A 14,561-nucleotide genomic window follows, 5' to 3' on the forward strand; every position below is an offset into this window, starting at 1 on the left:
GTGGCTTCATGTATCTCAGCTTGTCCAAAGGTTTTAATTCAACCCCTGTGCTTTGGCTTCCCTCTGGGCCTGAGTCCAGAGGAGCTTTCACTCCAGCACTGGGGGAAGCTTGGAGAGGATTTAGGTTTAAAGCAAATAAAGAGTTCAAAAGTAAATACGACCTTCAAGATCCAGCCTTTTTTTTGGACATATTTTTCTATCATTTTGGTCTGAGAAATGAGATGTGTCTCTAAGAAGGTTCCAGTAGTTATTTCCAGGCTACAGTCTAAAACTCAAGTAACTAACTCTGCAGAACATGACAGCTGTCAGAGACTGATTGTAATTTATGACTTAAACATTTTCTTGAAGGACTTTTAAAACTGTATTGCAAAAGCTGCAAAGAAGACTACTGCACCCTGAATGGGGCCCTGACTCAGGCCTTACACTGCTCGCTGATGAAGGTAAGAGAAAGTAACAGCTCAGGGCTGGGGACATTCACAAAGCACAGGCTTAACATCTCCAAGGTGGAGACCACAGCCCCAGGGCTATCAGCTGCCAGGCTTGCAGAGACCCTTGCACCAAAGGGTGGAAGGAGGAGAGGCTTTGGGTGTGTGAAAAGCCTCTGGTCAGAGGCGCCGTGACTGCCCATCCTCCGCTGTGCAGAGCCCAGCTGAGGGGTCCTCACCAGGGGTGGGAGGGGGGCAAAGCTTAAAGCTTATCCACAGCAGGAGGGGGTGACATGGCCCGTCAAAGGGGCCCCCCTCAAAGGGGTCCCCAGACCCTGCACCAGAGCACCAGACAGACCCTCAGTGCTGCAAGGGACAGTGTCAAGCTGGCCCCTGCGAGGGGAGACACGTGGGAGTTCCCACCTGGCCCAAAGTGTATATTAATCCATGGGATTCTGTACTCTCTGGCGTGTGGTGTGGTGGCATGTGGCGGCGTGTGGTCGGATGGCCACGGCAGCGGGGGACCCTCAGCACCAGCAGAGCAGATGGAGGGAAGCAACAAGACTTTGTTGGGACCCTCGGATGGGTGATCTGCTTCCACCTAACCCTTGTCACCTCTCCCTGTCCCGCCACCCCCCACGCACACTTCTTTCTCTCTCTTTCTTTCTTTCTTTCTTTCTTTCTTTCTTTCTTTCTTTCTTTCTTTCTTTCTTTCTTTCTTTCTTTCTTTCTTCCTTTCTTTCTTCCTTTCTTTCTTTCTTTCTTTTTCTTTCTTTCTTCCTTTCTTTCTTTTCTTTTCTTTCTTTCTTTCTTTCTTTCTTTCTTTCTTTCTTTCTTTCTTTCTTTCTTTCTTTCTTTCTTTCTTTCTTTCTTTCTTTCTCTTCTTTCTTTCTTTCTTTCTTTCTTTCTTTCTTTCTTTCTTTCTTTCTTTCTTTCTCTCTCTTTCTTTCTTTCTTTCTTCTTTCTTTCTTCTTTTCTTTCTTCTTTCTTTCTTTCTTTCTTTCTTTCTCTCTTCTTTTCTTTCTTTCTTTCTTTCTTTCTTTCTTTCTTTCTTCTTTCTTTCTTTCTTTCTTTCTTTCTTTCTTTCTTTCTCTCTCTCTCTTTCTTTCTTTCTTTTTTCTTTTTCTTTCTTTCTTTCTTTCTTTCTCTCTCTCTTTCTTTCTTTCTTTTTTCTTTTCTTTCTTTCTTTCTTTCTTTTTCTTTTCTTTCTTTCTTTCTTTCTTTCTTTCTTTCTTTCTTTCTTTCTTTTCTTTCTTTCTTTCTTTCTCTCTCTCTTTCTTTCTTTTTTCTTTTCTTTCTTTCTTTCTTTCTTTCTTTCTTTCTCTCATTTTCTTTCTCTCTTTCTCTCTTTCTCTCTTTCTTTCTCTCTCTCTCTTCCTTTCTTTCTTTTTTCTTTTTCTTTCTTTCTTTCTTTCTTTCTTTCTTTTCTTTCTTTCTTTCTTTCTTTCTTTCTTTCTTTCTTTCTTTCTTTCTTTCTTTCTTTCTCTCTCTCTTTCTTTCTTTCTTTTTTCTTTCTCTTTCTTTCTTTCTTTCTTTCTTTCTTTCTTTCTTTCTTTCTTTCTTTCTTTCTTTCTTTCTCTCTTTTCTTTCTCTCTTTCTCTCTTTCTCTCTTTCTTTCTCTCTCTCTCTCTTTCTTTCTTTCTTTCTTTCTCTTTCTTTCTTTCTTTCTTTCTTTCTTTCTTTCTCTCTTTTTCTTTCTCTCTTTCTCTCTTTCTCTCTTTCTTTCTCTCTCTCTCTCTTTCTTTCTTTCTTTCTTTCTTCTAGCACTTCAAGTTTTGATTTCTACCATTTCTTTCCATTAACAGGCCTTCAAGATGAAAATTTATACAGAATGTGAGTTTCAGTTTAGTGCATGGCTGTATTTGACAGAACCTTTATCCTGATTGTGTAAGTTTAATTTGAAAACCAATTACTTCTAAAATTGCTTCTGCTTCTGCCCTTTACTCTGTGTTGTGCTTCAAGTTTGCTTCATTTTTACTAATATTTGAAATAGAATAGTAGAGCATATGCTGAAAACTCAATTCACGATCACTTTTTTTCCACTTTCTATGTTCCCACACCTTTTATTCCTTTATAATTCACCTGATCAGAAAGTGCAAATTATTTCATGCAAAAAAAAGCCTCTTTTGAAATATGTTCTGTTGAGCAATTTTCTCCAAAATCTAAAAGGAGTTTCTGAAAGAATATGTCTAAATACGTGACAGATGTTTCTTCTTTTCCCAGCCCTGTAAAAATCCATATTGTAGTTTTACTCTGGAGCTGAAGAGGGAGGCATGTGGCTTTGGGACAGCCAGCCAAGCCAAACTTTCCTGGCTTTCTATATAGGTGAAATTTGGAGGCTCCAAGAGTGGAATTCCTGACCCCATTTGGCTCCTGGCATTCCTGCTGGGAAACAGCAACTGTGAAAGCTATGGGCTTCCAGGTATTCTGCGGCAAAGCTGGAAATTTGGGTTTGAAATTGTTGAGGCTGGATCCAGGGCATCCAAATTATGGAAACGTGACCCAGATACATTTTCACAGGAAATTACCATGATGCTTCTTCAGCTTCTCCTTAAGCTTCTTCAGCTTCACCTACAAATGATATGGGGCCTCATGGGATTTATCCAAGAATTTCCAGAGAGCTAGCTATTGTCATCAAAAAATCTGTCTTGATAATTTTTGAGTGGTCTTGGGAATCCAGAGAGGTCGAGCTAACAGGAAGCTGGTGAACACAGTCACTGGTCACAGCCAGCATGGCTTCATGAGATGAAAGTCCTGCTTGTCAAATCTGATTCCTTTTTATGACAATGTAGCCCACCTAGCTGATCAAGGGAATCCAGCTGATGTAATCTTTCTGGTTTTCAGTAAAACTCTCAATACTGTCCCTCTGAGCATCATTATGGACAAACTGTTTAGCACACAGCTGGATAAACACATATGTGATGGGTGAGCAACTGGCTCACAGGCTGGGCACAAAGGATTACAGTGAATGGGGTGACACCAGACTGGTGACCTGTCACTAGGGGAGTTCCACAGGGCTCCATCCTCAGCCCTGAGCTCTTCAGCATCTTCATAAATGGCTTGGACATAGGACTGGAAGGGATACTAAGCAAGTTCATAGATGAGACAAAACTGGGAGGAGCTGTTGACTCCCTTGAGGGCAGGAAGGCCCTGCAGAGAGACCTTGACAAATGAGAGGACTGGGCAGGCACCAACTGTATGAAATCCAGCAAGGAAAAGTGCCAGATTCTGCATCTGGGACAGGGCAGCCCTGCATGTACAGACATACTGGGGAAGGAGAGGCTGGAAAGCAGAAATGAGTGCAGGAAAGGGACCTGGGTGTCCTGGTCAATGACAAGGTGAACATGAGCGAGCAGTGCCCTGGCAGCCAGGAGAGCCACCCGTGTCCTGGGGGCATCAGGCACAGCATCACCAACCAGGCAAGGGAGGGGATTGTCCCGCTCTGCTCTGCACTGGGGCGGCCTCACCTCGAGTGCTGGGGGCAGGTCTGGGTGCCACAACACAGAAAAGCCACTGAGCTGTTAGAGAGTGTCCAAAGGAGGGCACGAGGATGGTGAAGGGCCTTGAGGAGAAGCTGTGTGAGGAGTGGCTGAGGTCACTTGGTCTGTTCAGCCTGGAGAGGAGGAGACTGAGGGGAGACCTCACTGCAGTTACAACTTCCTTGTGAGGGGAAGAGGAGGGGCAGGCACTGATCTCTTCTCAATGGTGACCAAAGACAGGACCCAAGGTAACGGCCTGGAGTTGTGTCAGAGGAGGTTTAGGTTGGATATTAGAAAAAGTTTCTTAAACCAGAGGTTGATTGGGCACTGGAACAGGCTCCCCAGGGAAATGGTCACAGCACCAAACCTGACAGAGTTCAAGAGGCATTTGAACAATGCACTTGGGCACACGATGGGGCTGGCGCTGTGCAGGGCCAGGAGTTGGACTCTGATGATCCCTCTGTGTCACTTTCAACTCAGCGTATCCTGTGATTCTGTGAAAGCAAAGACTAACACTCTACATAAATGCTACTGAATATTTTAAATTCTTATTAGAAAATGTGGAAATAAAAATAAGTGAAAATGATTGATTTTCACAGACGAAGTTGTGTCTAGAAATGAAAGTAATTTCAATTGTATCAAGAGCTAAAAAGGTAGGCTATGTCATTCAGCCATTACCTTTGAGTTACATTCAGTTTCTGTCAAACAGAAAACAAGGCCTTCTACTCAAAGCTCTGCAGACTGTATTTATTCCAATTTTCCACTGTAAATTGTAAAGAGACAGGTTTGAGCTCAAGTGAATCTTCAAGCTCTGTGATTTTTAAGAATTGGTCTCAATGCAGCAATGAAAAGTTTTCTTTCCCCCACCACCTCTACCAAAGAACTGACCTGGTGGATGCTTAGATGGTACTGTACATAGCAATAAAGTGATGCCAGGCTGAACCAATGTTGCTCTAGTAAATGTAGCCCAGAATCCCCAGCGTTCTGAATAGCCTCGTGCCCCAGGGCAGTACATGGGATTCAAGATAGAAACTTGAAAGAATATCTCCTGATGTTACTCCCCCAAACCTTAAGAAATACAGTTTGAAAAAAATCCCAGGACTTTGCAAAAAGGTAACAAAAATCACAGCAAGGTCTTCATTATTACAGTGGAAATGAACTCTCCTCCTCTATTTACTTTACCTTATCTTATATATCTGCATAGCTCTCGGACTGAACTATGATAAGTCTTAAGTTCCAAAGGGAAGCAGGGGGCACGTGCTTCAGGAGCATGTAGTTGTTTAAAGAGTTCTCTGATTCCTTTGTAGAGTTTTGCTAAATTCTTAAAGATTTTCTGAGAATGAGGTAAAATCTACTACAGCAGCAAGACATTGCAATTATAGTGATTTTGGGATCTTTCAGTCTATTTTTGCAGGAAGTACCAATCTTTGCACATGAAAACAAACCCCTCCCTGTTACTTTTTAGTGACCTGTTCTTCAGTTCACTAGTTCCCTTAGTTGATAAAGATGCCTCTTGTAGAAAGTTCCCATGCACTTCATCCTGTGCAGACACCAAACTGCTCAGCCAGCAAGATGAGGTAATCAAAAATCATAGAGTTTCTTGAGCCTAAATAAACATATCCTGCCTCTCAGGAGGGATCTCAAGTTGGGCTCATTGCTACACCAACTGTAGTCATGTAGCTTTTGGATGGTCTGAGCAGAATAGCTGCAAGTGTGGAATGGCTGTGTTTCATGGAATGTACCAGGTAAATATACCTTCAGCAGATCAAATTTGTGGAGAAAAATCCCTTCTCATTAACTCTGGCTTGCTTATGATTAAAACCACTTGCTGTTCTAGTCTGTGTTACATACCCAACTGAATAAAAAACCAGTGTGTTGATACAGAAATTAGTATGGAGGCTTAAGCCTCAACACATCCATGGGTGATAGTTACTTGCAATTAAAATTACACAGGAAAAACTGAAACCTACTACTTCATATTACTTGAACAAGGAAGATGAAGAGGCCAATCTTTCTTTGGAGGGAGAGAAACCACATATATAGCAATTGACAAATGTGGCACAAACAATCAAAGGCTCTTAGCATCAGGCTCTGAATAGCCATGGCAGATATGACTTATGTGTGCATTAGGAGCGTGGCAGAGTGCATCCCAACAGATGCCACTGTGGCTCCAGAGGAGACGCTCTTTGAACCCTTTTGTGGCCAGGAGGAACAAGGATGTGCTGGTAACTACTGAGGCGCACGCGGTTGCCGTTCTTCTCCCGTGTGCCTTTTCCTTGTCATCTGCCAGAAACTGGAGGGGTCCTTTCAGCACCAGGCCCTACTTCTATCCACTCCTTGCTCTCTCCTGCCATTATTGTAGCTGTTCTCCATGGAAGTGTCACTCCAACAGCTCAATCCCCTTGAAAAGCCATGTCCTCCCCACATCCACCCTTACCTTCTTGGATTGTGTAGAGAAGGTAGGATGGAGAAAGTCTGAAGGTGTACTGGGGTGCCATGGAACTTGCTCTGGGCACACTCCTGTGCTGTAACCCAGCTGCATGAGCTGACTGCTCTGCTCTTCACATCTGCAAATATTCCTTAGCCTGACAACTTTACAAATTGTAATTTGTTCAGTTAAGGTAGTCGTCCCTTGTTTGTGTAGAAAATGATGATAGACAAATTTGGAACTCCCTAAATTCTAATTGTGCCTTGGGAAGGGGACAAGTGTGTGCCATTTATGTGCCCTACAGGATTTGAAGATGCAGAAATTCTGATGGAGTGAAATTCTCACCGGGTGAAGTGCTCATTCTCAGTTTACTTTTAGCCCTCCAAGCTGTAGCGTTACTGTTACATATTGCTTGGATAAAACTTGGATGCCCCTGATCACAGGGCAGGAACTCCTTTGTGGAAACTTATGGTAACACATTTAATTTAAAGTGCTTTGGTGGTGACAAAACCTTGGTATGAAAATTTAATCTTATAATTACTCCTGTGCCACCTAATTTTTATACAGAAAAAAAAGCAAGCTGTAGTGCTGCTAATGACTTTACTGCCCTTCAAGGGCAAACTGTTCTTACTGTTTCAAATTTCAGTGTGACTGTGATTTTTTGGAAATGATTGCTTATGGTTGAGTTTTTTTCAAAGACTGTATAGACGTTATGAACTCTAAAGTTCGGTTTCAAGGTATGGTATTTAAATCATACCTAAGCGAACTAATGAAAGAGGCAAATGATTTAACAGGTTTTTGTCTGATACGTCAAATATACTGAAGCTAGAACTAGTAGGAAGTCTAATGCTGGTTTTGTCACTGGCCTTATCTCATTTTCATAGATAATTTAAACTCATCTATGTCTATTTCATTTTCCTTTAAATTAGAATAATAATATGAAGCTGTTGTAAAGACTAATTACTGATGTTTTAGCAAGGTAATACTCAAGTAGCATGTCAATACTTTCCTCAAAATGGAACTAAACACTGAGGAATCAGTATTTTATTCTTCTCTTATCTACTCCCAGCTGGCCTGAGTGGCTGTGGTTGGAGCATGTGCATGTGCTTTTATGTGCTCTGTTACAGCCAGCAGCTGACATTTGATTGATAGATCATGCATCATTCTTAACCTCACTGTCTTCAGAAAACATTCCTATAGCCTCTTGCCCCCCACCCCTCATCTAGATTCGTTCGCTTGATATAATGGCGCTTTCTTCCATTTCTTCAAAGTGGAGGTTGTTTATTCAGTAATTCTCTAACTATCCCCATTCTTTCTGATTTGAAAGATGTATTTTCAAGATACAGTCTGGCAAAGGAATTTTAAAAATCTGTGTAAGATTCTGGGCTTTGATCTTTAACACTAAATGACCTTTGTTTTTCATGCACTTGCTTTATATTCTGCTGTGAAATAGCTCTACATCAGGTCTTCAAGAGCAAAATGAAAATTTCTTACAGGAACAAGGCTTTTTATTAAACATTTCACAGGACCCTCTTTCCCCAGAAAACATGATCCCATAAGAAAAGGAGATAATTGAATTTGTGGAGTCTAGTGGGGAAATATGAAAAATATAGAAGCTTAGCCACAGATTTTTTTGTTAAAACAGTGTCTGAGAGATGCTGCTGTTGAACATGGTATTTTGCACATTGTCACATATCTTGCCCTTTCTGTCAAGGATACCACCTACGTCAGTGGTTTTGAATTTTTATGTACTGGAAAGGTGACATCAGTCAGGACCTCTACAAACATCTGCTTTGTTGCCATGAAATGGGACTGCAAAAGTTTCCTAGATAGGGTACCCTAATTTCTGCCCAAATTATTTTATTATTATTATTATTATTATAATTATATTCTTAATTACGTTTCATTGTCAGTTCACTGAGAAACTGATTTTTTGTCATAGCAGCTTTCTCCTTCTGATATTTCTTTTTGGTTATTTACTGCTAATTGGATGTGATAATTCTCAGTGACATATTGGCCCTCTCATTGTAGATCCAGCATGCTGGACACAGTCCTAGATGAATTTTCTCTACTCTTTATTATATTGAAAGTGGCCTTATGGCTCCAGAGCACAAGATCTGGAAGAGGCTGGTGGGTAGGTATTGTAATTGTGCAGAACAAGCTGCAGTGAATAGGAAGTTGGAATTTCAGGTCAGAAGAAATAAGTGGTGTGAGAGCAGTAGTGGGTGGGGAAACTGCCTTTTTGGGTTCCTCAGCACTGCAAACATGGCATGCCAATGAAAAATCACAATCCTTATTCATCCCACACATCCACGGTGTATGGCAAGCTTATGAGAGGTCATTGCTGCAATGTGGCTTCTGCAAAAGGGGCTGAAGGCTTACAGCTCTGCTAGAATAAAAACAGCTGTCAGGTTGTGCTTCCCCCAGGAAAATTTCAGGGTCTCAATGAATGGAGAGGACACATGCAGATGGCTCCCTTGGCAAAGAGATTCATGTTGTCGGTGATGTGGGGTGAAATTGGAGGGGCTGAAGCTGTGACAGCCACCATCCTGACTTATTACCTGGGGAGTGAACTGGAAAATATTCAAAGCTCGAATGTACTGCTCTTGAGAAAACATCATTTTGACAGGGCTGCAACAGATTTTTCTTCTTTGACCTTGTCTTGCGGCGACTTTATGATATGTGTCCCATATCGCTGCCCTATGCCCAGAAATTAATTTTTGTGCCTTTCTATGCCTTTAAACTGAGCTTGAGAGGGGGAAGGAAAAAACTGAGCAAAACTTTTCAAAGCAGTTTGCAGCTTGTTCAAGGTCACACAGAGATAGACTTTTCTTTCAACAGCGGCAGGAGAGGGAGAGGGAAGGGAAGCACCCGGCTTGCTTTTCTTTCCAGTCGGCTTTTGGCAGTTTTTTTCCTCAGCTCCTTTTCCTCTGGAGACTTGAACTTTTGTTTTCCTGGGACTTCATTTTTTTCCTTTTCTCTCTGCTGGACTGTTTCAACATCAAAGCACATCGGGAGGACTTTCCACCGAGGCCTTGGCCCTGGAGGTGGGCCCACCACCTTGTCCTAGCTCCAGGGAGGGGGAGAGAGAGACTATGGAAGGACTCTGAATTTTCCCAGGTTTCTCTCAGCAGAGCAAGAGGTTTTACTATTTAGCATTATTATCCTTTTCCCGTGTATTTTTTAAGTAAATATTTTTTATTTCTTCCACTTTCCTTCGAGGAAAATTTATTTTTTCCCGAACCTGGTGGGGGAGGGAGGGTTGTAACCTGCCTTCTCTCAGAGGATGTATTTCTAGATTTGGCCAAAGTGGAACAGACCTGCATACAAGGAAACAGTCTGTGAAACACTTTAACCTGGTTTATAAACTTCCTCTGCTCAAAGACAAACCCAACCTTAGTATTCTCAGCCTATCTACATCCTTATCAAGCCCATAGATGTAAATTGGTCTATTGATCCTTGGAGGACATCAGGAACAGCAGGTACAGATTCAAAGAGGCAGATGGGCTTTTGTGCACTAGTGCTGGCTTCCCCCTGTGTAAAGGGTTCTCTTTCCTAGTTCCAGAGGAATTTGCTAGCTCTGTATTCCTTCCCATGCTGAAGGTTCTGCTCTGAACTCTGGAAATCCAGAAGAGGTTGGTTTCCTCAGGCTCTTACTCAAGTCAATAAGGAGAGAGGGGCTCTCTCTAGGAATCAGTTCAAACTTCGTTATGTTTTTGCATGTAAGTTCCTGAAAATCTGATTTTCAAACTGGTCCCTGTGAGGAGAAAGATTGAAGATATTAATCTTTTCATTCTGGCCTAGGATGACAATGAGTTAACTCTGTATTTATGTATGTTTGCATATCTACAAATAACTAGATATTGTGATTGGGCCCACAAGTTGACTTAACAGTTCAAAGCAAAACCAAGGTCTGGATTTGTCTGAAGTTTAGGGATACATAAGGAATTTTCAGGCCTGAAACTTCAACCTTGATTATAGTTGATTTGGAACTTCACTTAAGATAAAAAATGAAGGCATGTGTTTAACTACAAAAGATTTCTGTTGACAGAGTTCAAAAGCAAGCATAGATTGAAGATTCATCGGAGAATCTACTGAGAAGAAAGACAAGAAGCAGCTACGTCTTTTATTTTAAAATCTTGCATATATTTTTCTTTTAGATAATAGATTTCTTCCCAAAGAGAAAATGACAACGACATGTTAAGTCAGCACCAGGAGGCCTGCATTTGTTCCTGCTGTGATGGAATAAGAGGCTCATTGAGAAAAAAACTTAGTAAAGACAGAGTAAGCAATTGTAGGAGAGAGAACTTGTTCCCGAGCTTGTTGTCAAGCTTTCATAGCTATGGCCCCGTGTGTAAATTGCTTCTGGATTATTTATTTTAAGCAGTCTTGCATTCTGAGTTCGTACCATAGGTGTTATGAGGTAGGTTTGAATTTTTGTCCTAAATAGCTCACCTAAACTGGGCATCTATGTATAATGGAAGACAGCCTAAATTAAAAGAATTAATTATTTTTACAAAATTTATTACTGTGAGAATAATGTAATGTGTATTAAAATCTGCTGTCATGAAACAGTCATGGTGTCTGCAAGATTGATGATTTCAGGATGGCAGACAGCAATTTTTAACAGGTCAGAAGATGACAAAAAGGTCTGGAAATTGTAACTTCTGAAAGCTGGAAGGTAAATTTAGGAATAAAACATTTTAGTGCATATGGAATTATGCTTCTGATAAAGAGTAAAATCTGTACAACATCCTGTCTTTTGCTCCACAGGCCACAGTTACAGAGGTAGAATGTAAATTTGTTGTGATTATATTAATAAAATTAAAATTTGGGGAAATTTGAAATTGTTTGCAATCCTATTCAAATATCACCACACAGATCCAATTAGGAAATTCAGATCAAAACTAAAATATCTGTTTACAGTTCACTTCCACACAGAGCAAGAAATTCAGATTTCTCTAAAGAAAGTTTTCAAAACAGAGGCCAGAATTCAGCTGTGAATGGAATAGCACCTTAAAAATTAGGAAGTGCCAACAGGTGTCAGCTCTAACAACTTTCTCTCCTTCAGGACTAGAACTTCATTCAAACTAAACTTCTTATATCTAGAAGGCTTCATATGCCTATAATTTCCTCTATCTATATATATTTAATTTCTGCTTTCAGATACAGTAAAGTTCAACAGCAAGAGTCAATCTTTGATTTGGAAGCAAGATTTATGTCAGAAAAATGACACTGTATATATATTTTCATCAAAACCAAAAGCAGACAATAATTTGTCGAGGCTTAGAGGCATGAAATGTTCTCCAAGGTTAATTGTTTAGCCTATTAAAACTAATTTGCTTCCTTTTTTATAAAGCAGCAGTCCCATTATAAAATGAAGTCCCATTAATGTGCTAAACAGTCTCACATAGTCTGTAGTAAAAGAGTATCTACTGAGTAGAACAAAACCCAGCAGTATGATATTTGAAGGTCACTTGAAGCAGTTTATTCCTAACTTGTCATCTAATTTGGTTTTTATATCTGAACTTAAGGTCCCGTATCGGGTTTTTTCACGCTTCTAACATACTTGCTTTTATTTTATTTTGAAAGTTCAGAGAAAGTTTCTAAATTTGGCCATTGTACAGAACTGGCTTTAGCTAAAAATTAAGAAAGGCAGCTGCCTATGGCTGTTGGTTACCTGGGCCAGGCATGGTCCTGGTGTCTGCTTGATCTGTGCTGAAAGAGAAGACGAAGAGCAACCTGTGCTGCCTTAGCAGTTGATGACTGCTGCTGGTTTTGTACTTTGCATGTCAAGGAATATTCTGGTGAATACCTGCTGACCCAAGACACCACAGCTCCTATTTCTGTCCCATTGATGGCAGCAGAAGATGCTAGTGTTTAATTCAGGGTCTGTCCCTGGGTTTCCTGACCTAGTCTCCTCCTTCCTGTTCATGGTGGGAAGATGTCAGCTCCGGCCCAAGCTCTCTGCATTCCCCATTATGGGCCTTCAGGCTGAGCATGCAGGGATTGGGTAGATTTTATCCAGAGAATGAGAATGTAGTCAATGTGGGAAGGTGGAGTTTTCACAGGAAAACTGCAGAATGGATAAACAGGTCCTGTTTCCTTTTGTCTTTCCTTATTCTTTTCAATCCCATTGGAATACGGTTTGGTCTGGCTCTGCTGGTCCAAGAGTAAGTAGTAGTAGTTTTGTGGCCAAGAAGGCTAAGATAATGAATGGTTGAACTCTAATTATAAAGGTTGTGATGAATATTGCTTTCTATGTTGGTTGTTTGTATTGCAGGTGGCTTTAGCTTGCTATGATTATGTGAGATAGTAGTCAGCAGGACAGTACTCATAGGGCGGATAAGATTTGGTCAATGCCAGTTCTTTGGGGCTATTTTTTGAGGAGGGATGTTATGCTAGGAGTAGTCATTGTAGGCTGAGGGTGGTGATTAGGAGCTTATGTGAAGTGGCCTTAGTTCACAGGACTTTTGGGCAGGGGGATAGGAAGACCGTGGGGAGGAAAGCAATCATTGATTTTTAACATTGTATGAGGTTTAGGTTATGTAAGCAGTCAGAACCATGGATTCATGTAGAGGCAGTTAGTGTTGCTAGGCCTGTGTATACTTTGCAGGCTGACAATACTAATACGAGTAGGCTTATTAGGGTGGATGGTGTTGCTTGGTGTCCAGTAAGCCACATTAATAGGGCACTAGTCCTCTTCTCGACCATGACTAATGCATGATCTACTGGACAATGAGACATTATCCAACTAACCCTTCCCACATCATGCTTCCTTGTGACAATAGCAATCACAACAAAACTAGGACTAGTACCATTCTACTCATGATTTCCAGAAATGTTTCAAGGCTCATCCCTAACCACTGGTTAGTGAAATTTTCCCCAATCACCATTCTCTTCCTAACATCTCACTCACTGAACTCAACACTATCAACTGCTATAGCTGTCACCTCAGCAGCCCTAAGGGGACAAATAGAACTAAAATAAACACAAATTTGAAAAATCCTAGCCTTCTCATCATCTCGTCTTCAGCTTAGGCTGAATAGCCATTATCATCATCTACACATCAAAGCTCACCCTACCGACTTCCTTTCTATACTCCCTAATGACCACCACTCAACACAACCAAGGCTTTAAAACTATCAGCAATAATAACCACACCTCTGTGACACACAGAGGTGGTTTGTGTGATCTAAGGACCCCCACCATAACAGTAAGGAATTCAGTCCCTGCATGACTAAAGTGGTTTTTGAACGAACCCTAAAGGTCAGTGGGGAGAACCAGCAGTTATGGCGTCATAGTGTAATAATCAAAAAGGTTTTTCAGATGTGTCTACATAAGAAATATAAGGAGAACTGTATAATGATGAAAGTTTTAAAGACAGTGATACTGCTTTTTAAGAAAATACTTTATGGTTGACTAGAAAGGTTGTTTATTGGCTCTTATTGATGGGACATTTAAAAGCATTAGTTAAACTCTGTCGAATTAGTAAGAATAAACAGAAAGAAAAAAGAGCTGCCTATATCAAAGACATTACTGCATGTGCTAAAGAATGAAATGTGCATGGATAGCTCTTATGTATCGTCCTCTTCATCTGAGAACAACTTACTCCTTACACTTATATTTGTAATATACATGAAGAACCGTTTTCATTACATTTGATTTCAGCATGAGTGACATCTCAAGTAGCCAGAAACATCTGCAGTGTTCCTAAAAGTGATAGAGTTGTTTTATTTCCTTAAAATTATTCCAGCAAAAGACCAGGTTAGATATAGATAGTTGTTAGAGGCAGGTAGTAAAATTACAAAAGTTTGGGTTGTTTATTTATTTGTTTATTTTGTTGACTGGCTTTTTTAGGGGCATTTAGACTCAGCAACTATTTCCAATTTATGTTTGGAATGAAAGAAGTGAATGCTCCTGTCCAAGCTGGTGATTATGAATTAAATGGAACACTTGGCATCTGTAACAAAGGAAAGATGAGAAGATGCTAAAGATAGGCATGTAAAATCACAGGATTAATTTAGGGTAAGAAAGATCTTGGAAGGTTATGTAGTCCAGCCTACTTCTTAAAGTGAAACTCATCTCAAAACTGGACCACATTCCTCAGGGTCTGAGTCAGTAGAGGTTTGGAAATCTCCAAAGCTATGATAACAGGTTTTTTCAACAAGTTTTAACAATCCCAAAATTGGAAATTGAGTTAGGAATGAGATTCAACATTCAGATAAG

General features: G+C 40.6%; 1 pseudogene; it reads left to right on the top strand.

The window, feature by feature from the left end:
* The first annotated feature begins 6,005 nt into the window (after positions 1-6,005).
* LOC109950950 lies at positions 6,006-13,504 on the top strand (annotated as a pseudogene).
* Positions 13,505-14,561: the final 1,057 nt, after the last annotated feature.

The sequence above is a fragment of the Corvus cornix genome, chromosome Z, assembly GCF_000738735.6.
Source record: "Corvus cornix cornix isolate S_Up_H32 chromosome Z, ASM73873v5, whole genome shotgun sequence".
Classification (NCBI taxonomy): domain Eukaryota; kingdom Metazoa; phylum Chordata; class Aves; order Passeriformes; family Corvidae; genus Corvus; species Corvus cornix.